The sequence below is a fragment of the Camelina sativa genome, chromosome 14 (genome assembly GCF_030686135.1).
Source record: "Camelina sativa cultivar CO46 ecotype springtype chromosome 14, ASM3068613v1".
NCBI classification, from domain to species: domain Eukaryota; kingdom Viridiplantae; phylum Streptophyta; class Magnoliopsida; order Brassicales; family Brassicaceae; genus Camelina; species Camelina sativa.
The window spans coordinates 26,899,606-26,926,829 of record NC_141893.1 but is presented as its reverse complement, the minus strand read 5'-3'; the positions used below and the strand labels follow the sequence as shown (position 1 = coordinate 26,926,829).

General features: G+C 35.1%; 1 long non-coding RNA gene and 1 pseudogene across 1 annotated transcript; one reads left to right on the top strand and one right to left on the bottom strand.

The window, feature by feature from the left end:
* Positions 1–9,515: 9,515 nt before the first annotated feature.
* Positions 9,516–12,422, top strand: LOC104742269 (exportin-2 pseudogene; annotated as a pseudogene).
* Positions 12,423–26,488: 14,066 nt separating this feature from the next.
* LOC147928677 (uncharacterized) lies at positions 26,489–26,994 on the bottom strand. The gene is made up of 2 exons (XR_015580503.1): positions 26,856–26,994; positions 26,489–26,756 (listed from the first exon to the last, which is right to left on the bottom strand). It is a non-coding gene; the product is annotated as an uncharacterized LOC147928677 (long non-coding RNA).
* Positions 26,995–27,224: the final 230 nt, after the last annotated feature.

The following is a 27,224-nucleotide window of genomic DNA, read 5'->3' as shown; positions in this document are numbered from 1 at the left end:
CAATCTCCGTCTCCAACGGTTTAGAGTTATTGGTCAAATATTATTTCCAAATAATATACAAAATCATATCCATGATTTAATCCATTAAACCAACCCAAACCAATGTCTCCAAATAAATTAATAAGATTTAGCTTAATCATTAAATCAAACCAAAATCTAATAATTTAATAAACCCATGTTCAGCTTTACGAGCACATAATTGATTTTGGTTCAATCAACACTTCCAAATCAAACCAAATTATACCACGAGTCACCACCACTTCACGTGACCACAACCCACACAAGTCAACAGCAATTAAGCTTTTCGGTTCCGTACTTGATACACAACTATGGTTTATTTCGGTTTAGGCTTTGGTTCAATAATCAACAAAACAACACAACACAAACACGCACGAGACTAAGCTTCGCCGTTTACCTTTCTCGACAGATCTGATCGGCGGCTTGACTTCGATGAAGATACATTATGTTGACAGAATTGTAAGACTGACAACAAGGCGTAAACGAGCAACTATTGAAACAGAAGAGAGAATATCACAATGACAGAATCCTCTCAAGGAAATGAAGATGCCAAAGTCTCAGTTACAACATGAAAGCTTGAAAATCATCAAGTGCCAGAATAGAGAAAGCTTGAGTTCTATAACGTTCTATAACTCAGTAACAAAGGGAGAGACTGAAGATATATTGGTGTTGTTACTGGTTATAAGACTCAAGAGAGATGATCAAGAAACAATGAGCAAACCTGATACAAACGCATGTTCAGACATAGAAGCAATGAACAAAATGGAATATGTGTAACCAGCTACAACAGACGCAATGATTCCTCAGATAGAGAATCAGAGAATCTACCACAGCCAAGACAGCTCAATGTGAAGTCACATGGAATGAAGTGACATGCTGAACCTTGGAGTCTTATTGTGAAGATCCAAGAAGTGAGAACTCAGCCAAGATATTCTTAATCAGCTGAGGAACCTGAAAGCACATCAGAGCAGAAAGAAATGAGCAACTATAACAGAGCAAAGATATATAGCAGTTGAGTAAACCTGAAGTACAATAGAGGTGGAAACAGAGCATACATGTTTGGTGGCTGTGTAGTGCAACAGAGCTGGAAACAGGGTAAACCTCGTGAAGAGGTTGTGTAGTGCAACAGAGCGGAAAACCTTCAAGTTACAGCAAACAGTGGAGCGGCTGTGTCAGAAAAGCATACTTGTGTTAGGTGTGTCAGAAACAAAAGCATGGGTCAAGTTGACAAAAAGAGAACAAGCTTTTACCCAAAAGTCAAGAGGAAGAAGCTTGTGGAACCTAGGGTTTGTGGAGAACTCTAAGAGGTATAAAAGGAAGAGGTGGTAGTAAGAAGAAGCTCACGCACCCTAGACCTAAAATTGAGAGAAGCACACATGTTGTGTGTGGTGTTGTCCCACCAGTAAGATAGAGAATATGCTGGTGGTTTTTGTAGAGGTTCACACTCGTCGGAAAAGACAAAGAGTGGTGGTTCCTTTAGTTCATATAGATTAGAGTGGTAGGCACAAGTGTGTGCTAGATATCATTGGCAAATGTGACTTTTGCTTTCTAATTCTAGTGAATGATTCTGGACTTGGTCCCGGGGATGTAGGTTATCCGAACCCCGTTAACAAATCTCTTGTGTCGTCTCTTCATTATCCTTTCATCTCTCTGTTAAGCATCGTACATAGAGATCTGTCATACAAGTCTGTAGATCTAGCACGCATCTCATTATTTCAATTGGTATCAGAGCAGGAAACCGATCTGAGGTTAATATCTCTAACAGGTTAGATCCTGAGATGTGTCTAGATGAGGAAGATGAGCTATTTTCTTATTTGGAGAAAATCAAGTGATGGGTTCTTTTCAGGTTGATGAAAATGAAGAACAAAGAGAAAGAGAGAAAGATGACGACGGTGGATTTGTTTTCAAACTCGCTGGAATGTGTTTGTTCTGCTGGTAGTTTGTTTGTCTTTGGTCTTTAACATCAATTGTAGAAGCATGGTTTGTTGAAACTTCTAATGGAAGTCAAAAAGTTCAAGTTATGTGGTGGAACATCTCTCTCGGTGAATTATTGTCAAGTGGTTGTAGTTCTTATAACAGGAGCGGATTAAAAGGAAGTTTGTTAAGCAGATCTGGGGTTCTGAAGATCTGGGTTTCTGAAGATCTGGGTTTTCTGAAGATCTGAGTTTTCCTAAATGTTGAAGCTAAGAGGAAATGTGTATGTTTGTCCCGTGTTAGAAGAAAAACTAAAATTTCATGAGCAAAAAATTATTATTAAAATAATATCAAGTGGACAAGTATGCGTGACCAGCTGGCTTCTCAAAGAAGAAGAAATGATGGAACAAAAGTCAACAGGTGTGTTCTCTTTTTCTTCTTCAATGTTTTTATCGGAAAAGAGTGAGAAAATAAAAAGTGGAGTGGACCTTTTAAATGATTTCTGGTGAGGTCTCTTCGGCCTATCAAAGCCCATTATCTGTCGATGGACATGTGGTCAATCATTTCTTTTTCGTCTCAACTTGAAAGAGCTACAGGTCTATTAACAAACAAATCCATGATGGAAAAAGTGTCTTTATTTCTGAGTCTCACAGTGCTCAGGGCCAATTGGATGATTTATTTTGTCTGCGTCACTCATTCGTCGTGTGAGCAATCTCAACAAGTAGGTGATATAAATTTGTATAAAGATTGCTCTCTGAGAGAAGACAATGGTGTTCCGGTGCTTGCCGGAGTAGCTCAGACAGGATGTTCAGTAACATTCTTTTCTGCTTTGATCAACGAATCTGGTCTTCTAATTTGAGTGGGTTTGAATTGTCTTTGTGAAGAAAACACGATCCTCTCTGAATTAAGCTTCAAGGTCTAGAAAGAAAGAGAATTCAGAGCTGATTCAATATGGCTATAAGATCAGAAGTTTGGACTTTTGAGCTTGGTTTTTGGGTTTGAAAGATGCTCTGAAGAAGATGAAGTCGACCTAGTGCGGTATTATATCTAAGCCCATTACAGAAAATGGTGAAGAGAGGTCAAAGCTGCAGGTGTCTGTGAAGTTCGACGTCAACCACATGTTTGGGTTCAGTTTGAGCTTTTATGTATTCTTGAGGAAGCATGTGGAGTGTTACCATCTGATGAAGATTGAAACATTATGGTGATGAAGTGATCAGGGAGTGGTTGAATTGCATGAGTTGTGTTGTAGAGGTTTGTCTCAACCTATCAAAGAAGCTTCTAGCTAAAGAAGAAGACTTGAGGTCATATTGATTAGTTGAGATCAAAAGACAGGATCTTGGTTTCTAGTGCTGACAGATGTTCTCAAACTTGGAAATGAGATCTTCTTAAGGACATAAAGATCTTTTTCTGGTTCTGTGTGATATTATTGGAATCTGGTTTTGAAGTTGGTTGTTTGCAGAGTTATCTTTCTCGATATGTTTTGGGGATTTGGTCATAACTTGCAAACCATAAACCCAAACCATGATCTGCTTTCACCTATGGCTCTCTATCTCTGATGTTGATCTTGCTACTAGGTTACAGAATTTTCTGGGTTGAATTTGTGCTTCGTCGATGACGTGTATCAAGGATGGTTAACAAATTTTTATGAAAGATACATCAAGGTCTTTGAAGTCTACAAAGAGTCAAGGTCTGTGTTCTGTTGATTGTGTGTTTCCTGTGGAACAGTTCTTGGTTGAAACACATAATCAACATGGGGGAGAAAAGCTAACTCATAGTGATAAAAGTAGGAGATATGAAGAATAAGTTATGAGTTTGATGGAGTTGCAGTTTCATGAAGCTGGTTTCTTGTCTGACTTTGCCTCTGAGTTTGACTTTGCTATAGGCCTCAGATCGATGCATTGAGAGATGTCTTGGAATCTTGAAAGCAAGATCTTTTCAGCGATATAAAGGTCTCTTTCTGATTCGGTGTCATTTGATGGGAAACTGTTCCCAAAGTTAGATGTTCGCCGGTGTTTAGTATTTTGGATATGCTTTGGGAATTTGGTCTTAAATTTCAATCTGTAAATCCAAATTGTGATATGCTTTCTCCTGTGGTTTCATATTGCTGTCCTTGATCATCCCACATCACTCTGGAATTTTCTGGGCTGTTTTGTTTTTTCGTCATGCTCTGCATCAAAGAAGGCTCTGCATCAAGACAGGCTCTGCATCAATGCAGGAGAAGAAGCTCAGTGTAAGACCTCATGGTTGGAAAAAGAAACAGAAGTTCTTAATGTTCCTACGTCTGGTAATCACAATCAAAGTATTAAGTTCCATCAGTGAGTAAGACGAAGTTGTTTGTGAAGAAGTGTGGAAAGTCATCTGATATGAAGGTGAATATCTTGCACCAAAGTCTGAAGTGTTCAAGGCAGACATTCACCTCTATGTCACTACCTCAGAGCTATGTCAATGTAAATAAAATCTTTTGCATGATGGAATATGATTACAAGGAATTAATATCTGCTGGGAGTTATTGTCACGAGAGAAGTGTTACTATGAAGATGTGAAACCCATATTTTTCTGTTGAAAATGGAGGTTTTAGTGAGGAATGTCCTTGAAGCTCTTATTAGATGTTATTGGTTTTGTTCTCTGTTGTACCTTGTATTGGTTGGGATTGTGTACAAGTAATTTGTTGCAGAATATTCAAGAAGACCTCTGGGTGTTGGAAGAGAAGAGTAAGAGCGCTCGATTATTAAAGTTTAAGAGAAGGATTCACTTTCACTAGTAGTATAAGATGGTCGGGATTAATCTGAGGTAGAATACTCAGAGTTGTGTAACTCCGGTTCAGTTCTGCAAGGTTAGCGTAAGTGACATCTACAAGGAGATGTTGTTCGGAATCAATCTGAGGTAGAATACTCAGAGTTGAGTAAAACCGATTAAGTTGTAATCCAGGAAGCTGAAGTGTCTTGTCAGTGAAAGTTGGGACATCGTTTTTGAAATTCAAGAAATTATTGCTGCTCTAGTTTTTAAATCTGAGGATTGTTTATGAGGTTCTTCTTTTGTGTGTTGAAGAAGGATGTTCCAAATACTGAAACAACAACTGCTTCAGAAGCTGCAATCGTCTATCTTATTCACTGGTTCACTGTTGGGATCAAAATATGTTGTTTAAAGGTTGCCTCAAGGTATATTCATCTGGATTTATCTCAACGTTACTCTTAAGGTGAAGAATATTTTTATGGTCATGATGTCTTTTCGGTGTTGCAAGCAACTAGTGTGTGTGTGTGGTTTTGTACCAAATCTCTGGTCTGTATATTGCTTGAGGTTCAGGAGGAGTTTCAAGAAAAGCATGGGTGTGATATGTATTGTAACTGGTTGATTTGGAAGATACTTCTACTTCATGAAGTACAATATATGGATCTCTGATCTGCCTTAGTAAAGAAGAGCGTCTTGAAGCCTATATTTGCAAGGATGAAAACAATTTTCGATTAAGACTACTTGAACAAGCTAGTCTACAGAAGCAAAGATAGAAGTTGAGGCTATTCAGTCAGTGCTACATTTCACAAGATCATCATGGTTCGAGAGAATTGTCTATGTTTCCGCTGCAACTACAAAGGTATTATTTTGATGATCATGTTATTGCTTCTGATCAGTTTTGCTTCCCATTGTTCAAAGGCTGCGATTTGAAATGAAGCACCATGCTTGCTAGTGCTAATGAGGTTATGATTGAGTTAAGAATCATCAGGTTCAAAGAGGATTTTAAGATGTTCTCACAGTTGTGTTCTCAAAGAAGTGTTCTCACAGTTGTGTTCTCAAGGAAGTGTTCTCGGCTCAGAACTAGTTTGTGTTTCGTCTTCAGAAATTAGCTGTCCTGTGCGTACGGCAGGCTTTGATCCTGATCCTATTGGCGACAGCGGTACATTTCTGAAGATGGGTTAACTAGTTCTGAGCTACTCTCATATGTGTCACTGTAACCAAGTAATCATTGTCAATGGTTTGATGGCTGATATCATGTTCTGGTTTTATGATTTTGGTATGTGTGAAGTTTCTGCAGTGTTCAGGCAAGTCTGAGCAGACTCTTAACATCAAAGCAAGAGGAGGATCATTATTTTGCATAATGAGTTCTTTATTGGACTATGCTCTTGATATGTTACTTTTTACCTTAGTTATGCACTCAAGCAGAGGGAGCTTTTATGGCTACCTTGCAGGATGAGTTAGTGCCATTGATTACTTGAGTATCAAACTATGCTTAAAAGGGAGACTTCTTGTACTTACTCCCATTTGCTAGTTGTTGGGTCTGCTATGGTTGTGTCATTGCTGCTGTCACAACTTGAAGGTGTTTGATAAATGCAGAAGATGGCGTTACATTCAAAATCCAAGGTTTGATGATGATGAGTTGGTTTCATTGTATGAAGTGGAATATCAAACTGAGCTATAAAGGGAGACTCTCTGATTTACTCCCATATGCTAGTTGTTGTTGTTGCTATGCTATGTCGTGGTTGCAGGCAACACTTGGAGGCGTTTGATATTCACTGAAGATGTGATCAGGTCAAAATCAGGAACTTGATGGGTTATGATTAAGGGAGAGCTAGAGTCCTTCAACTCAGTCAACAAGGGAGAGATTGATTTGTGTGTTGACCGAGTTTGAAGTTGTTTGAAACGGATGTGCCAAAAGAAACAAGAACATGATATTTACAGGTTGCAGATCATCAACGTTTGCCAGTCCTACAATTCAATCAACAAGGGAGAGATTGAAGATACATTGTGTTGACAGAATTGTAAGACTGACAACAAGGCGTAAAGGAGCAACTATTGAAACAGAAGAGAGAATATCACAATGACATAATCCTCTCAAGGAAATGAAGATGCCAAAGTCTCAGTTACCTTGAAAATCATTAAGTGCCAGAATAGAGAAAGCTTGAGTTCTATAACGTTCTATAACTCAGTAACAAAGGGAGAGATTGAAGATATATTGGTGTTGTTACTGGTTATAAGACTCAAGAGAGATGATCAAGAAACAATGAGCAAACCTGATACAAACACATGTTCAGACATAGAAGCAATGAACAAAATGGAATATGTGTAACCAGCTACAGACACAGACGCAATGATTCCTCAGATAGAGAATCAGAGAATCTACCACAGCCAAGACAGCTCAATGTGAAGTCACATGGAATGAAGTGACATGCTGAACCTTGGAGTCTTATTGTGAAGATCCAAGAAGTGAGAACTCAGCCAAGATATTCTTAATCAGCTGAGGAACCTGAAAGCACATCAGAGCAGAAAGAAATGAGCAACTATAACAGAGCAAAGATATATAGCAGTTGAGTAAACCTGAAGTACAATAGAGGTGGAAACAGAGCATACATGTTTGGTGGCTGTGTAGTGCAACAGAGCTGGAAACAGGGTAAACCTCGTGAAGAGGTTGTGTAGTGCAACAGAGCGGAAAACCTTCAAGTTACAGCAAACAGTGGAGCGGCTGTGTCAGAAAAGCATACTTGTGTTAGGTGTGTCAGAAACAAAAGCATGGGTCAAGTTGACAAAAAGAGAACAAGCTTTTAGCCAAAAGTCAAGAGGAAGAAGCTTGTGGAACCTAGGGTTTGTGGAGAACTCTAAGAGGTATAAAAGGAAGAGGTGGTAGTAAGAAGAAGCTCACGCACCCTAGACCTAAAATTGAGAGAAGCACACATGTTGTGTGTGGTGTTGTCCCACCAGTAAGATAGAGAATCTGCTGGTGGTTTTTGTAGAGGTTCACACTCGTCGGAAAAGACAAAGAGTGGTGGTTCCTTTAGTTCATATAGATTAGAGTGGTAGGCACAAGTGTGTGCTAGATATCATTGGCAAATGTGACTTTTGCTTTCTAATTCTAGTGAATGATTCTGGACTTGGTCCCGGGGATGTAGGTTATCCGAACCCCGTTAACAAATCTCTTGTATCGTCTTTTCACTATCCTTTCATCTCTCTGTTAAGTATCGTACATAGAGATCTGTCATACAAGTCTGTAGATCTAGCACGCATCTCATTATTTCATTCGACACAACCATTCAAGCTTCTCCTCCACGAGACTCACTACAACAACAGCGAGGACCACGGCTTCATACCTTAGCAACGACGACTGTAGCACAATCTTATCAACTTAGGGTTTAGGTTTGCGTTTCCTCTCCGTCACAAATGAAGAAGGAGATGCATCCATGTATTATACGCACATTCTTCGACACACATAAACCCTTGTCGTTTTTGTATTTTGCTCACTTGATTCTTAATGGACTTGAAATGAAACAAACCAGTCCAAATCCCAATTAGAAAACCGGGATGTTACACATAATGTATTGATTGTTGGATGCAACAGGTAATGTTCTTCTCAACAACTTGAAGTTGAATCCAAATCCCGACTGTTATGAGGTGTCGCAAGAGAGATTGATGTCTCTCGTGGTCGACAGATTCCAATAGCAAAGTCAATGTAATAAGCTCATGTTCTTTATAATTTTATCTTTATGGCCTGAATTTATTTGGATGAGCTTTAATTTTTTATATTTCGAAATGGCAGAACAAAGATGAAGGATATATTGAGAATCAACAACAGAACATTGCTAATGCAATTGATCTTCTTCCACTCCTTACGACTGGAATTGATGTCAGGAGGTTAATACTTTGTCATCTGCTTCTCCTTTTACTTTGAGGAAATTCCTATCATAAGTGATTCTTTGACCTGGTTGCAGGATTGATGATTTTGAGTTCACACCTGAATGTGCAATATTTGCATACCTACAGGATGTCGAAGCAGCTAAGGCAATTGGCAGCAAGTCCTGTAATGCTCTTATGGGTGAGCTAATATTAATATATGCTCTGGTTTCATTCCCATGGCCAAAAATATATTTACTGGTTTGGCCGGAACGGTTTATAAGAAAATAGAGTACTATTAATTATCATATGATCATTTTTCGTGACCATGAGGTTTCGAATTTCAAAAACTTATTCCTTGTTCGGCCTATTTGTTTTGTAAGCTTAAAAGAGCTAGAAGCCAATTTACACGTCGTATTCTCGTTTCTTTTGTAGTATCCTGTGGTGTATTCTCTCTCTTAGGTGCTATCATCCACTAGAAACCTCCTCTGACCGTCTCTAAAGATGGTTTTCTCACTCTCACCATCACCTTCTATTTTCTTTGTAACATTGGTTCTTAGGTCGTTCGTTCCATCTTCTAAGAAGAATACACTTATCTGGGCTTCGCTCTTCATCATGAGTTTCTGAATAGTCTAGGGTGGACTTCTTGTTTTAAAAAAAAAAAAAAAAATTGAAAACAACCATTATAAAAAATAGGAAAATTTCTATATTATTATATATATATATATATATTCCTAAATATGAAAATTGTCTTTCTTTTTGAACATCAAGATATGAAAAATTCCAACTTTTAACGTAATGTAAGAAAGTAAAAACTTTAGTATTAATACCCGAGTTGCTCTTAGGCTCGTAGCTTCGATTAATATCCTTCCGTTTCCTTCTTTTTCAAGTCAAAACCCTAGCTACTCGTAACTCGCCTCTCTCTCTCTCTCTTGTTCTAGTATTCGATACTTTGCATCAACCCTAATCCTCTGTTGTGTTGCAGAAAGATGGAGTGGAATCAAAAGACTCTCCAATCCCTTTCCCAATGTTTTCTGGACACGCTCTGTCCTCTCCGAGAGCCTCGTCAAGCCGCTGAGAAATCGTTATCTGACGGAGCCAATCTACCTAATTACGGCCTAGCCGTTCTCCGAATAGTAGCTGAACCTTCTGTCGTTGAACATATCCGTCATGCCGCCGCTGTCAACTTCAAGAACCATCTCCGTTCACGATGGCTCCCTGCTAGTGATTCTGGTATCTCACCGATGGAAGATTCAGAGAAGGAGCAAATCAAGTCACTCGTTGTTTCACTTATGCTCTCTTGTTCTTCCCCTTGTATCCAGAGTCAGTTGAGTGAAGCCCTAATAATCATTGGCAAGCACGATTTAGAAAACTCTTGGCCTTCTTTGCTTCCAGAGCTTATCGCCAGCCTTAAAAAAGCTGCTAGCGTTAAGGATTATGCGTCCATCAATGGTATTCTTGGCATCGCTAATTCGATTTTCAAGAAGTTTAGGTATCAGTATCGAACCAATGATCTGTTTCGTGAGTTAAACTATTGCCTTGGTAATTTTGCTGCCCCTTTGCTAGAGATGTTCCATACAACAGCTGAGTTGATTGATGCTGAGGGATCAGCTGCGATCCTTAAGCCTATGCTTGAGTCCCAAAAGCTCTGCTGCAGAATCTTTTTCTCGTTAAGCTTTCAGGATTTTCCGGAGGCTTTTGAGGAAGATTTAAACAAGTGGATGGAAAAGTTTCACAAGTATTTATCCTCAAGTTACTCTGCTTTAAAAAGCACGGAAGATGGATTAACACTTGTTGATGATCTTCGCGCTGCGGTATGCGAGATTATTAATCTTTACATGGAGAAATATGAAGAAGATTTTCATGACTTTTGGAGTGGTTTTGCATCAACGATCTTGACATTACTCCGAGATGTGTCAAAGTCTCCTAGCAGAGATCAACTAGCTACTAGAGCAATCAAGTTTCTGACCATTTTGAGCAGAAGTGTTCACCATACTTGGTTTGCTGGCGACAATGTAATCAAGGAGATTTGCCACGACATTGTCATTCCTAATGTTTATTTGAGGGATGAAGATGAAGAACTTTTCGATATAAACTATATCGATTTTATCCGTAGAGACATGGAGGGAAGTGATGTGGATACTAGAAGGAGAATAGCTTGTGAGCTACTCAAAGAACTTGCCGTAAACTACAAAAGCCAAGTGGCACAAGTAGTTTATATTGAGATACAGAATCTTTTGTTATCATTCTCAGCAAATCAGGTTGCACGGTGGAAAGATAAGGACTGTGCAATTTACTTGGCTGTCTCTCTAGCTACTAAGAAGGCATGTGGTGGTGCGTCTTTGTCTACAGATCTCATTGATGTTGTAACCTTCTTTGGAAACTTCATTCACCTGGAGTTACGAGATCACGATGTCAACACTTCTCCAATGCTTAAGACAGGGTCCTTGAAGTTCTTAACAATGTTTTGTAGTCAAATACCAAAGCCCTTTGGAATTCAGTTGTTCCCGGAATTGGTCCGGTTCCTTACAGCAGAGACGAACGTGGTCCACTCGTATGCTGCTATGTGCATAGAGAAGTTCTTTCTAGTAAAGGAAGAAGGCGGACAACGTAGGTATGGTGCTGGTGATATAAGTCCGTTTTTGTCGCAGTTGATGACAAACCTATTTGACGCAATGAAGTTTCCAGATTCTATGGAGAATCATTACCTAATGAAGTGTATAATGCGGGTTCTTGGTGTTGCGGATATCAGAGGTGATGTTGCTAATTACTGCATCGGGGGGTTGACCTCTATTCTTAGTGTAGTTTGCAATAATCCTAAGAATCCTGTCTTTAACCACTATCTCTTTGAGTCTGTGGCTGTACTTGTTCGACGGGGATGTGAACGCGATATTGCTCTTGTACCTCCGTTCGAAGCAGCTTTTCTTCCTAGCCTACTGAAGATTTTGGGAAATGATGTCACAGAGTTCTTGCCTTATGCGTTTCAGTTGCTGGCTCAGCTTGTTGAGTTAAGTAGACCACCGCTCTCAAAGACCTACAAGCAAATCTTTGAGGTGCTTCTCGAGCCGAAATCATGGGAGGTAAGGGGCAACGTTCCAGCTCTTGTGCCTTTACTTAAAGCTTTCCTGCAGAAAGTATGTCATGAGGTCACTTGGATGAGTCAAGTGCTGGTGATATTCAATAATCTTGTTTCATCTCCTAGCACAGATGAGCAAGGCTTGTATGTGCTTAACACGGTTATTGAATATATCGACTACAGTTTGATTGAACCTCACATGAAGTATGTATGGGATGTTTTATTCGGACGCCTTGAACGCAAATATACAGTCAAGTTTCAGAAATCACTTGTGATATTCATGTCGCTGTTCTTGGTAAAGCACGGACCAGGGAATCTCTTCAACTCTATGAACACGGCTAGGCCGAATATATTTACTGCTGTCTTAAAGCAAATCTGGATTCCAAATGTCAAACTGATCACGGGAGCTATCGAGGTCAAGTTAACCGTGGTTGCTGCAACTAGACTCATATGTGAGTCTCCAGCTCTTCTCGATCCATCAGCTAGTAAACTATGGGGAAAGATGTTGGATAGTATCGTCACACTTGTTTCACGGCCCGAGGAAGAAAGAGTCGTCGATGAACCTGAAATGACAGATGAGATGATCTTGGAGAATGTTGGATACAAAGCTGCGTTTGTGAATCTTTACAATGCTGGGAGAAAAGAAGAGGATCCTCTAAAAGAAATTAAAGATCCAAAGGAGTTCTTGTTAGCTTCTTTGGATAGGTTTTCTTCTGCTTTTCCTGGTAGATATGGGCAGATGATTGGCGAGAATCTTGAACAAGCTAATCAAGAAGCTTTGATCCAGCTCTGCAATGCTTACAACTGTGGAATAGCTTGACGTAAGTTTTATAATACTTTAAGAACGTTTTCAAGTTGTGTAAAGTTTGGATTCATGAGTCAATTCTTGATATGATTGTCATTTATGCAGGGAGATGAGTATGAGGAGAAAACGCATCAACATTGCATTACATTGCATTGCATTATCAAGTTTGGGTTGGTCGAGTGGGTTCCTAAAGAGAGGCGTAAAACACGCTTTTGCTCCTGGCCAGGAGAGTTACGGGCTTGGATAGAACCTTCACATTGCATTGCATTGCACTGCATCACATTGCACTTCATTACATTACATTGGATCTGCGAAGAAAAGTGGTATAACCATGCTTTGGTTTTTTATTAAATCGGGAGTTCTCATAGCTTTAAAGAATCGTATTAGAGAAGAGCATCATCGTAGCAATGTTTACAACTGCGGGATTGGTAGAAGTAAGTATTCTGTTACTTCCAAGTATGTTTTCAAATTTAGTACATGTTGGATTCATGAATCAATCTTTATGTGAACGAAGAATGTTTTTGCAGGGGACATTGCATTGCATCTGCTAAGGCCGGAGTTTCATAGCATTTTGGAAACTAGATTAGCTCGAGAAGAGCATCATCAATTCATCATTCATGCTCTTTATCAGGCTTTGTCATTTTTTTATTTTTGTTTCCATGAAAGCAAAGCGCAAGGCCTATTAGATATGGTACTACTATGTGTCTTTATGTGCATTTTGTCGTTGTCTTATGGTCAACAACCATAGTTATTATAAATGGAGAGTATTTGTTTTCTTAAATATATTACAAAAAAAAGTACAATAAATCTTCTATTTGAAAAAATAGTTGATATGTGGATGAGTAAGATCGAAAACTTTATTAGTGTTGAATCAATTTGGGGAAAAGGGCAATGTAATGGAAAAAAAATATGATGACAACAACTCATATCATTATTCATACTATAGGTCGGTTTCATTGTTGCTTATTGCCCTAATCTAGGGCACTAATGAATTCAAACCTTCACAACTTTGTCCTAAAAACACATCCAAATAGTAAAATTGTATATCTTAATTTATAGAGATATTAGTTTATCGAGAAATAAATAATTGTTAGTTTATTAAATTGTTTTTTTTTGGCCAAATTTCATTATTTTCAAATTTCGTTTTTTTTGGATATAAGTATTATCATGTCTAGAAAAAGCACAAAAAGTTTTTGATGCCGAAAAATATTAGACATAAGTTCTAACAAGAGTTTTCGTAATAACCATGTGATTATTTTCTATTTTTTATCAGCCTACGTTACATAATAGTGAAAGAAAATTATGCTTCCTTGACTATTTTCTTAATTTCCGATAGGTTTATTACCGTCTACTCATATAATGCTTTGGAGTGTAAGCATGCATAACGTGATGACATGTGCCAACCGTATCTTCAAATCTGTTACAATTGAATAAAAGTAAGCTCTAACTTTATCTTCAAAGATTTGGAACATATGGTGTACCGGTTGTTATGCCAATAGCAACGCCGGGCAGCTAAGTTGATGTAATCATAAATCATGTTATGGTACACTACAAATGGGCTGGCAAAAAAATTCTTAATAACACATTGTTTAAAACGTTTCGTACAATTAAAAAAAAAAAAAAGTATTTGGTAGAGAATTACATATAGAAAAATAAGAGAAAAAATATTTGTTGAGGGAACATAAAAAATGTACAGAAAATAAAGATTTAAATATGAGCTACATATTTTTCTTTTGGAGCTGGTGAGTAAACCCAAATTATTATATTTTGAAAAGATTACACTTTAAAGTTCAAAATGTTATAATTTTAATGATCTCGAGTGTCTTGCATCGATAAGTAAACCCGAACAATAAGTCGAAGTCAACTATTTGCATATAAAACTACATAATGGTTGATATATAACATGCGTCATTATATTCTGCTATCTGTGCATAGGAAGATGCGATCATCTAATGGTTGACAATTTTGGGATTAGATAGATCTATATCTCGAAAAATGATCTGCTTTTTAACTTAAACAAAAGAAGAATAATGCATTATGTTATTGACGGGTCAATGCATTTTATTTGAGTCCATATAGAAAATTTCTTAGCTTATTTTCAAAGTTACTTTATAAAAATAAAAATAAAATAAAAATTCAAATGGAAATATTAACAAAATAGCCAAATTATGGAGGTAACTAAAAAAAACCATGGTGCAAAAAGGTTGGATAACAAACTTTTTCTAAAATGCAAAATTTAAAATTACTGTCAAATAAAAGATAAAATATACAACAGCGTATTGTAATTTTGAATAAAAACATGGACTAAATAATAATTATGCAAAATCTGAAAAACAAAAAAAAACAAAACTAGAATTCTGACGTTAGAGTTGATGAAAAAGAAACTTTCAACGAGAATGGGAGGAAAAAATCAATTTCATTTGAAAAAATAGGATGTCATATTGAAAAAAACCCGTTTATTTGTAAAAATAATGAGTTTTTAGAATTAAAATTTTGTTTTCTGAAAATAACATGTGGTCTTAACAAATAACATGTAATATTACACTAAAATAAAATTTTAAGGGTTTGTAATAAATTTTGAAGGGTTTGTAAATCCAATAAAAGAAATGTTGTAAAACAAAATTTAAATAGCAAAATGTTGTTATGACACTATATAAAACAACATTAAACATGTGTTATAAGAAAGTATATTAAATCATTCGATTAACACTATAATAACTTACAATAGCGTACAGAAGATTGTTAGTGTACGGGATGACTCTGTTATAGCTCGACAAAAATAGCGTTTGATAATTTGCTATCATAATTTGCTATCAATCACATATAATAACATTTCTTTAGAGCTAACAAAGCTCATATTTGTTGTAGTGAATATAAGAGAATAGCGTGTTTAATAGAGAACTAGATAATCACCCGTGCTGATAGCACGGGAATCTTTTTATTTGTTAAGATTATGATTATTTTATATCATTTATTTACATGTTATATAATATACTACTATATGGTGAGTTTTGAGTCATATTAAACTACTAATAGGTAGGTATAGAAACTTTGACAAAAAAAAAAGGTAGGTATAGAAACTAATATTGTTACCCGTATTTGACCCGTTACTTGGCTTGTTTCCGTCTCGAAAAAGGGTACCCGCAGCTTTAGGATCGAGTTGAAAGGTATTATAATTATATTATTTGTGAGTAAGGATCGAGTATCGGGTATTAATTTAATTTTTGATATCTGTGCCATTACCCATCTCGTTACCTATTTCGTTACCCGACCCGTAAATACCCGTTAATATTTTGTAATATTATCATTTATTAATAATTTATATATATATATATATATATTCTAGAATAAAAGTTAAAATGATCTAATTATTTTTTATGTATAATATAAAATAAATACATATGATGGATTATGTATATCGGCAACGGGTATAATATGTAAAATGTCAGAATCTTAATATGAATGACTGCAATCAATCCCCAAATTTTCATCAATAACTTATCTCTAGGTTTTTTTTTTTATGAAACACTTCATAATAAGTTATGTTTTATTTGCTATTTTTGTGGATAAACATTTTATGATTACAACATATTAATATTAAAATTTTATTATTATATTTTATATTAAAATACAGTGACATTTTATGTAATATAATATATGGAATAGATAATTTGTGTAAAGGTTGCTTAAATAATATAATAAAAATTTTCTCCTATCGCATAGAATTCGAAAAAGTATCATGTTACTAAGAGAAAATGACCGACAATTTAAAAAAACAAAAAACACGATGGCGAAGATTCTAAAAACATGATAGCATATTGGATAAGAAGAGTGGTGATGGTGAGAGGAGATGCTGGAAAATGAAGGGTATTAGTGTTGATTAGTAACCAGAGCTTCATCGTGATGTCGAAGTGCAGTGGTTTTGGTGGTTGGGGAAAGAGAGATGAGTGATCATGGGTGGAGCTTGTATTTGGTATATCCGATTGCATATTTTTAAGCAATGTTATAAACATACATCAGAAAGAGTTAAAGAAAGCAGGTTGATAAAATACATGCTCCACAATCACACATAATTGATCCACTCGTAACTTGTTCGCAAACCTCGCACGGCTCGCAGTTGTCTATCATTTATACGGTGGGACGATATAAGATTGACATAATTATAAATTATTATTATACAAAAATTACATATTCAAAAAAAACTAAAAATATTTATTACATTAGTCGATTGTAGATTCTTAAATAATATTTTTATCGATAAAGTCAATAGATTTTTTGACTAAAAAATATAGTAAAATTATTTAATAATCATTTTACTTTATACTATGTGCGAATTATTATCTACTTAGTAATATTTTTGAAAAAATAACGATTGTTGGTACTTTTGAAATAAAAACTCATTTTAGTATTATTTTTGAAAGGTGCCTTTAATAAATAAATAAATAACTAAAAACAATTGAAAATAATTATAAGCTTGACACATAAGGACCAATGATTCTCTTTTAATATATAGAAGATAATGTATGTTAAATAAGAAAGTCACATTTTTTAACATTTAAAGTGTAATTGGATAAAACTTTAAATCTCGAGAAAATTTCACTAATACTATAAACTATTTTTCTTATTTACACCGCCATAAAAGATGATGAAACAATAACGTCCGTCAATAAAAATAGTTAAATTATATTTTTTTTTAATTTAATTTCAATTCATTCTATTATTTAATATTATTAATTATAATGAAAATAGAAAATAATTTTTTTTTATGAATGTTGAGTATATTTCTCCGATACAAAGAATGCTTAATTATTTGAAGCTTCTGACCGCGAATGCCATCATCTTATACCTGATCAGATTCTTCATTTTTTTGTTTTTATTCTTCTACTTTAACTTTTTTTTTGTGCTTTGGTCTCTTAGAGATCTATCAATGGCGAAGTATGAACAAACCATGATTCACAAAGATTAGAGTTGGGCGACAGTTTTGTGGTCGAAACACGACGAAGATAATTTTTAAATTTTTTTTGTTAATAGTAATAAATATTTTAACTATTGCGCGTTGATGACAATATTGTTTTTTTGTCATCTTTTTGTGGTGGGACATATATAAAAGTTAATTTTAAGATAAAATGTTAGTAAAATTATTTTGATTGGTTTTTAATATTACATAGTGAATTTCTCTCAAATATCAAATTGTTATCAAATAACACTTAAAAGTTTAAAATGTGTTTCTTCTTATGTTAAACCGTATTATAAAACTGTAAAATATATTACAAAACTATGTAGTCTACGTACCTTTACAGTTTATTTATTTTTATGTTTTTATCATAACGTAACCTCGTTTTAAATTTAGACTACGTAGTACACTAATAATTTATTGATTTGAGCTGTCAATAATGGACTGTAGGAGTCAAGGCTTTGTAGTTTGTAATGTATAGACTCTTTTTCCACTACTATATAAACTCAGTAGCATATCATGGAATTTCAAATCCATACATAGCAATAAAGGGAAGAAGCGAATAGTGAGTGGCTTGAGAATAATTTTATATTCATCAAAACACCCAAAAATGGCTTCACACAAGCTCTTTCTCATCGTTTTATTGGTGACTCTTTCTTCTTCTAATATGATTAACACTTGCTCGGCCTCACGCCGCCTTCTCCAAAATATTCCAGGGTTTAATGCACCTCCATTGCCATTCGGGTTTAATCCACCTCCACTGCCATTTGGGTTTAATCCACCTCCACTGCCTAGCTGGTTTAATGTACCTCCATTGCCAACCGGGTTTAATCCACCTCCATTGCCAAGCTGGTTTAATCCACCCCCATTTCCAAGCTGGTTTAATCCACCCCCATTGCCCAGCTGGTTTAATCCACCTCCATTGCCAAGCTGGTTTAGTCCACCTCCATTACCATTTGGGTTTAAACCACCTCCATTGCCAACCGGTTTTAATGTACCTCCATTGCCATTCGGGGTTAATCCACCTCCATTGCCAACCGGGTTTAATGTACCTCCATTGCCTACCGGGTTTAATGTTCCTCCATCGCCAAAAATATTACCATAACCAACTCTTCACATTTCTCACTCACTTTCTAAAGCCAACTTCGCCTTTGATTTATAACAACTATCCCTTCTCTCCCTACCACTCTCCCATCCACTTCGTTCCTCTCATCACCACCTTCTACAACTAGATCGAGTCCTTGAATAATCACTTCATGTATTTGATGTATCTCTTATATTATTGTTGTAATAATTTGTTTCATTGTGATGTGTTTTGGTTTGGTCCCGCGTGATATGTGCGCCTTTAATTTCCTTTTCGATTATCTATGTGTTGTATTTTTATATTTGTTGTACAACTTAACGTGTTTATCTGGTTCCTTGTTTCATTTATAAATCCCCTTTATAATAAAATGGAAGTTGTTTTGTAGATTATATAAGTTTAATAAGTTGGTTATAAATAGGTTATACATTAATTAATAGATTAATTGGTTACAAATAGGTTATACATTAATTGATAGATTAATTGGTTACAAATAGGTTATACCGAAAATCTTAAAGATAATATTCTAAAGAATCATATAATCTAACTTACCATATTAATTTTCTTTATTAAATTATTCATCAAATAAAATCTTTTGATATCTAACTTAACATATTAATTTGTTAATTATCATTATACTTCACCTCTCATTTTTATATATGAGTCTATTTTGTGAAATAAATAAATTATCATATTATTTATTATAATTAAGAAATAGTTTTCTTTCTGGATATACCATAAGTTGAATTTTTTAAAACAAATATAAATTGTTCAATCTATAAAATATTCAAGCTTTGGTAATATTATTCTTTAAAAATAATATCTATTGAATTAAATTTTTTACTGAGTAACATGTCAAAATTTGAATACTTAAATCCAATTTTATATTTTTTGTTGAATTTTATAATTTTATATAATATAATAACCTTTAGATAATTTATTTTGAAATATTTTTCATATATTTAAATTTGATATAAAAGTTAGAAACTATAAACACTCTGAATTGATTTGTTATAGCAATGTCAATAATATGTCACTATAATATGGAACAATTTCAAGAAACTAACTATATTAAAACAAAAACTATAACAATATATTAAAACAAAAACTATAACAATATATTACTCATAATATAATAACTCGCATTTTAAAAACCAAATTTACAAAATTATGTCTTATAATGACATTCAAGTCATGATGTAAAATATACATTGTTGAAATAACTTCACATATATAACCTAATACAACATGTTAAAAAATTATTTGTTAAATATAAAATATACAAATTTTGTATAAAATAAAAATTTAACCAGTGTTATAGCACGGGTACTTATCTAGAATCATTAACAATATAAAACTTACAAAATATGTGTTTTTTTTCAAGCCATCATATTTAACATATGATTTTATTGCATAATGTTTTATCCAAAAAAACTTTTAAAAACAATCACATAAATTATATTTTATATAAAAATTACAATATAAATAAAACAAATTTCAACCCGTGCGCTAGCACGGGTCCTAATCTAGTATAATATAAAATTTCTTACCATGTGTTTCATAGTTCTACCAAATGATATATGTTATGTATTCCCTTTGACATTATCCTGCTTTTTAAAACCATAATTTTTGGTTTTTCTTTTATATATTATATTTTGCAAAGGTGAAAAAGCTTTGAAATACAAATAATTAAGAGGATTTTAGAGTTATGACAGACATCTAAGCAAATGTTTGACGTAGATCTCGCTTGGATATTTTGAAATAACAAATAAGAGTGAAATTGTGTTTAGAGGCTAAAAAGTTTTGAAAAAAGCTTCACAAACTAAAAATAATTAAAATTTTAGGTTATAAGTTGAAAATTTTCATGGCAAACCAAAAAATATAAGTAGTCACGAAACTTTTATTATTATGGCCCTGTTCGTTTATGTGTAGCTACAGTAGCGATAACGACCATAAAAATACTTGTAATATCCGCGAACCAAATTGGGGATTTGGGGGTGGGTGTCGATCGACACCAAGAAGAGTGTCGACCGACACCAAAAAGAGTGTCGAACGACACCAATGAATTCTGGTTCGAACAAGTTGTTTTAAATTGTGGTTATTGGTTAGGTTTGATTTATTTAAAGTGCCTAACCGATGTATATAAGTGGAAACTCGACCTAGATCGTAAAAAGAGATTGTCTTGGCCATTTTTTTAAGAAAAGAGAGAAGAGAGAGAGTGTTCTTGAGGGGATTAAGAGATTCTAAGCTGTTTTGGTCAGATTTGTTCCTGTGGAGTGGAGATCTTGTGCTAGGAACAAAGGAGAAGGCTTCTAAGGGTTGGATTCGTCGTTGTTGAGTCAAATTTTCTTGCAAAAGAGGTGAGTGCATGACCATGGCTTATCTAAGTCTGAGAATCCTTTGTTTGCTTGATTTGTTGTGTTTTGTGGTGTTGTTCTTGCTTGTGGAGGTTGTGTTATGGTTCTTATAGGTTCCTGAAGCTTTTGGGTGAGTTTGAGGCGGATTGGAGATGATTGAAAACGGAGATTCGTTGATCGGCTTCGAGCAGAACGTATCTGCGGGGTCAGTGTCGATCGACACCAAGTGGGTGTCGGTCGACACCATTCTGGGCCTAGTGTCGATCGACGCCACGTTGGTGTCGGTCGACACCAACTTGCATGTTGCTTGTGGTTTCCTGGTTGGTTGTGTTTATTTGTTGTTTGTTAAACTTTGGATCTCAGTTGCTTGTGTGTATAGCCCAGTAGATGGGAGGATTGCCTCACTAAGTATTTATGATAATACTTACGCATCTCAATTGTTGTTTGTGGTGTGCAGGTTGTGACGTGGAATCAGGATGATGAGGAGGAGGATGATCTAGGGTCTCGTTTGTGTGTTGTTGGTTATGTTGTTTATGTTGGAACCTTGGTTAAAAGCATGTTAGGTTGTTGGATAGAATGGTTGGGAATATTATTGTATTGATGTTATATCGGTTTTGTATTATTGGTATGTTTCCGCTGTGTGTATTGGTTATTGCTGCTTTAATGTTGTATTGTGGTTTAGGTCGGTTTAATTAAGTAGTATGGAATGCTTAATTATATATATTGTAATTGTTACTATTATTTAAAAAAAAAAAACGGGTCGGGTGTTGTTCAGTGAAGCTCTCTTATAAATATAATAAAGATGTTGTTCGGTGTTTAAACTCTTGAGGGCTAGTGATTTTACCTTTTGTTGAGTTTAAGTCTAGTGAGACTCACACTCTATGCTTTATTCTTTTCTTTTTCTTGATGATCAGTCACACCCTCTAAATGAATCATTCTCATTTCTTGATCCTTCTCGAGTTCTTGGGAAACCCCCATAATAGATTTGTCTCGATCAGAAGTCACCTTTAGAAAGCCCTAAAAGAAAAGGGGAAGCCGAGAATCCACTATGATGATGATTCCATTGCCTTAAGCCACAAGAAACACTGAAGAAGATGTAAATGAGAGCGTTGTCTGGATCAGGAAGACGCATCACATCACATCAAGCGCTTGAGATGCTGACATAGAAGCTGGAGCTGACATGGCAGAACTGGAGCGGTTTTGATGACGAGCCAAGGAAGTTTGCTGACTTGGTATAGGAGATAAACTCAAAGCTGGACGTGAAGATATGGTGAATATTCTCCATGACAATAAAGGAAGGGAAGACCATGATGAGCAAGGTATTCCCATAAGCGTGATACTCGGAGATACGCCTTACTAGGGGTCTCGAGTCCTTCGTATAAATAGTCTATTGTTAGCCACAAGATAGGTTAGCACTTTAGAATATTGGTATACTGTTGTAAACTTTGAAGCCACAAAAAGATCTTAGAAGGTGAGTGTATGATTCTCTTTGATCTTCACGGTTGTGTGTTAGAGTGCAAAGAGGATCTACTTAGAGACTTGTTCTTTATGGGGTCAATCGTATTCGGGGTAATATTCAGGACTAATAATTGTGCAGATATATGTGGATGACATTGTGTTTGGATCCACAAATCAACAGCGGGTTGATCGTTTTGTGCAAAGCATGACTTAGGAGTTTCAAATGAGTATTTGCGGAGAATTGACGTACTTTCTAGGACTGTAAGTAAAACACACAGCTGATGAGATATTTGTATCACAAAACACCTACGCCAAAAGCTTGGTTAAGAAGTTCGGGTTGACAAACACCAAGGAGGCAAGGATTCCCATGGGAGTGCATGACAAGCTCTCTAAGGATGAATCAGGAGAGGATGTAGACGAGATACTCTACAGAGGAATGATTGGCAGTCTATTGTACTTAAATGTTAGAAGACCAAATATCTGTTTACCTGTGGGAATCTGTGCAAGATCAAGCCAAACCCAAGAAGTCTCATTTATTAGCTGTCAAGAAGATCATCAATTATGTGAAAAGGAACTATTCACCAAAAAAAAGTATGTGAAAGCAAGAGGATACAAAGAAGAACATGACTGGATATTGTGATGCGGATTGGTCTGGATCATTAGATGATCGCAGAAACACGAGTGGTGGTTGCTTCTTCATGGGCAACAACATGATCTCATGGCACATCAAGAACAGAACAGTGTATCTTTGTCGACTGCTGAGGCTCAGTACATTGCCCTTGGGAGTTGTGGTACGTAGCTTATGTGGATGAAACAAATGGCTGCTGACTGTGATATGATTTCTGACTCACTATTAGTTCATTGTGATAATAAGAGTGCTATTGATATATCTAAAAATCCTGTTCAACACTCATGAACTAAACACATTGATACTAGACATCATTTTATTCGTGAACTAGTTGAGGTGAAACTGATTGTGGTTGACTATGTGAGTACTGATTTTCAACTTGTTGATTTATTTACCAAGCCTTTGGATTTCAACTGATTTGTGAATCTGAGAAAGTCCGTTGGTGTGTGTGAGATTTAATTTTCTTTTTCGAGTTGTAATGATCTAAGACAGGGACACGAGATAGAACAGACCATGTAAATTCCTAACAATGTATAGTGGATCACTAGACTGCAAGATCAAAGGTGTGTGGAAAATAGATGCCTGTCATGTCAATCCCCGTGATCAGCTTGTAAAACGTTGACGTGCAAAGGAATTCAAAGAGCTGAGGAAGGGCTAAGGTGCGCATGTTGAGATGAATCTAACAAAATATATATATCTCACAGTACATATCTCATGGAGGTCTGAAATCAAAATCAAATGAAGCATGCAGACAGATCAATGATTGAGAAGTCAAAACGATATCACTGATCCAAAATCAGAAGGTCTAACAAAAGCTTTTCTTATATCAAGAAGATGATACTGCAGGTCTGTTAGATCTCTACTTGAAAGGTAGTGTGTATAACTACATAACACACTCCTGTTCGGTGCCTTCCAAAGGAAATTCCAGCTGCCTGTTTCATGTTGGTGCAACACGTTGGGATAAAAAGAATGATAGTGTGAAAGATTAGCCACTGACCAAGTACTGATCTATCGAAGATTCACAAGGATGGGGTAGCTTCTAGTTGTGTCCTGAACAAGAGGTCAGTACAGCTCACTGTGGAGATCTCAAGGTATAAAATTATGATCTCCTAACTAATATATCATAGGTATGCTCACATTTGTCTATCTTTCGGGTCCCTAAGTTGGTTTATGAGTGAATGAATGGCTGATACATTGTTGAATCTGAAATATATGTAAATGTGATGTTGATCAATCAGATGATTTAGTCAGCTGAGTCTTGGCAAGTGTGCATTTATTTTTTTGTTAAGTGTTCCAGGTTTTATCTAATTAAGCCATGAGCCTAAGCCCATTCGATTATAAAATCCCATTACAAGGAAGATTGTGTTTAGGAGGGAAAACCTAGGGTTTGAGGTGTCAAATCAAGGAGCACGACACTTGAAAGGTCATTCGCAAATCAAGAGGCAAACACCAAAACTCTAAGTGCGACGAGAGGGGGTGATGAAGTCGATCTTTAGTGGACTTCACAAACATGTACAATCAAGCCAACAGCCAACGCCGACATCACACTCATCGGAACAATCGCGAACCGCTTCAGAGGTTCACTCTTTCAGTTCTTCGATGACTCAGCAAGCAAATCTGGAGAACATGATGGTGCTGTATGACAAATGCCTCGCGGATACAGGGACTTCGAAGGAGCAGATTTCCTCGCCACAACCGCATGTGATTGTCGAGCTTCCCGGTGAATCGTCTGCTGTTCCAACAAGATTGTTTCCAGAAACATCATGAGATCCCTCAATTACTCCGATCTCAGATACCTCTGAGTCCTTACATGCTACAGGAACCACGGGTCCATTAGTGTCATCTTGTCTCCAGAAGAGAAAGGAAACACTGGCTCAATGTACAGAAATGACGACAAGGCAGAAGACTGACAAGGGGAAGAAAGTGGCTGAACCGCAGGTTGCAGATGGTCGAAACTTTGAAAATGAGCGGTTTGTGTCCATAGAAGCCGAGCAAAGGTATGTGTGTCTATATAGCTTGTAGATCGGAGAATCATCTCACTCACTAAAAAATGATTGTTTAACATCATTTATTTTATATTTGCATCAGTTTTTAAGGATGTAAAAATAATTTACATCACTTTAATTTACATTTTGTTGATGCAAATTATTTTCACGAGCTTATTTGAAACTGATGTTAATATAGAAAATATTCAGAATGATTTTTCTAAATGATGTTAACATGCATCAGTTAAAAAGTTAATCTAAATTTTCCACCGGTTAATATAAATGACGTGAATATTTGTTACGGTTATAATATGTGATGTTAGATATTTCGATCAATAATAAATAACCGATGATAAAATTAGTATCAGTTTGATTATTTGATTTACATAAATTGATTTTAAACAATCATCTAGGGTCTCAGTTATTATGATGTGAATTTGTTTTATATGTTGTTGGAACTTTGTTTAGAAGTATGCTAGGTTTTGATTTATATTGGTTATGATTGGAATTGTATTATAATATATTGGAGTTAGTTTAATATATTGTATTATAATATATTAGATGAATACCCGCACTATGTGCGGGCTTATGGCTTACTGTTTTTAAAATAATTGTGCTACTAATTTGTTATTTTTTTTATTTATCTTTGGTTTTTTTAATTGGGGAAATTTTGAAAATTATTTTTTTGACATTGATTTTTTTAATACTTCACATATGTTTTCTCATTTTGTAATTGAATTATTAGATACATGCATAAACAACTTTGTTTTGAGAGATTTAAATATTTTATAATTCTTGTCTAAAACTTCTAGAAAATATTTGAAATGAAAGCTTGATCTAAAGATGCATATTTTGTAACAAAGAGTTTTTTGGTTGAAGAAATTTTACATTCATTCTAAAGAAGCTTAAGTATTTATATATCTTCGCTTCTCAATTATATACTATGAAACACTAACATTTCTTTTATCAAGAATTGAAGCTTGGCTTACTTTTTTATAGATATAATTAAGATAAACACCTTCCTTTTATGTTAGCTCTTCTATTTCTTGAATATAACTCTATAATTTTTTTAATAAGAATTTCATTTAATTTTCTTTTTGACAACTACTAAATATTAGAATATGAAAACCCCCTTCCTCTTTGTCTCTGTATTTTTCTAACTAGCATTCTACCTTTTAATTCAATTATCTTCCAATTGATAGTGAACAAAATCCCAATCTTCATTATATATAAAATTTTATTTCTTTTGAAACAAACTTTCATGAATTTCTCTACAATATTAAGAAATATGTCGATACATTCATGGTTTACGCCAAGAGTAAGAAGTGGTTCTTTGATTCACTCATGATGCCCTTTTATCTTTTGTTGATGCATCTACTTTCTTGGGATATGTTCTAAGCTTCTCTAAATTTCTTATGTGAACTTTTTGTAATATATCCATACAAAAAGATATAGAAGATGTTTCATATTCCTTTTAGTTTAGCTTTTTTTTTAATGATAATAGACATGTGGCACTCTCTCCACTGCTGACGTGTCACTCAAATGGAGAGAGTTAGCCAACTTTTATAGTATAGATTATGAGATATTTAACTATATTATTTTTAAAAAATACAGGCGGTTTGTTTCACATCTGAAAATTATAGATTTATATTTTACGGAGATACCAATACATTTGATTATATAATATCTTCTTAGAGATACTAGTTAGTTATAGTATCATAAATCAACACAACAACATTTTACACTATTAACACAGAAGCCGTGATCATATCTGTCTTTCTGACAAATAAAATTGCAGAGGTATGTTCCTCCCCCGCGTTCACGATTACACGCATAAGACTCGGAGCAATGGAGTTTTGGATGCAAAAACCGGCTAGGTTGATAACCTATATAAAATATTAACAATAATCAATACCCATTAACAAAGAGTGAAATCATCATGATAATAATTACAAAATGAAGCTATGAATACAATAAATAATTACCCGGCCTTTCAGCAGTTGTAGGAAGACAATGAACAAAAGATACGATGAAGATGATAGTAAAACAAAATGCCACTAATGTTTTCATAGTGATAACTATTATTCTAGTGATATTCTCTCAACTTTTTAATGAGTTTTTCTTCACCTAAACTGATTATATATATAATATAAGAACAGAAATATGTTTCATATTTTTTTTTCTGGTCAAAGATGCAAAATAATATAATCTTTTGATTTATTTCCATATAGGTGTATTAAAAAGTATCTTCTTAGCTTATTATGTTTCATTTATGGTAAAGTAATATTAATTATTTTATACATTACTAAATATGTACTTTTCAGCATCTTTAGTTAAGATTTTGAAATATTATT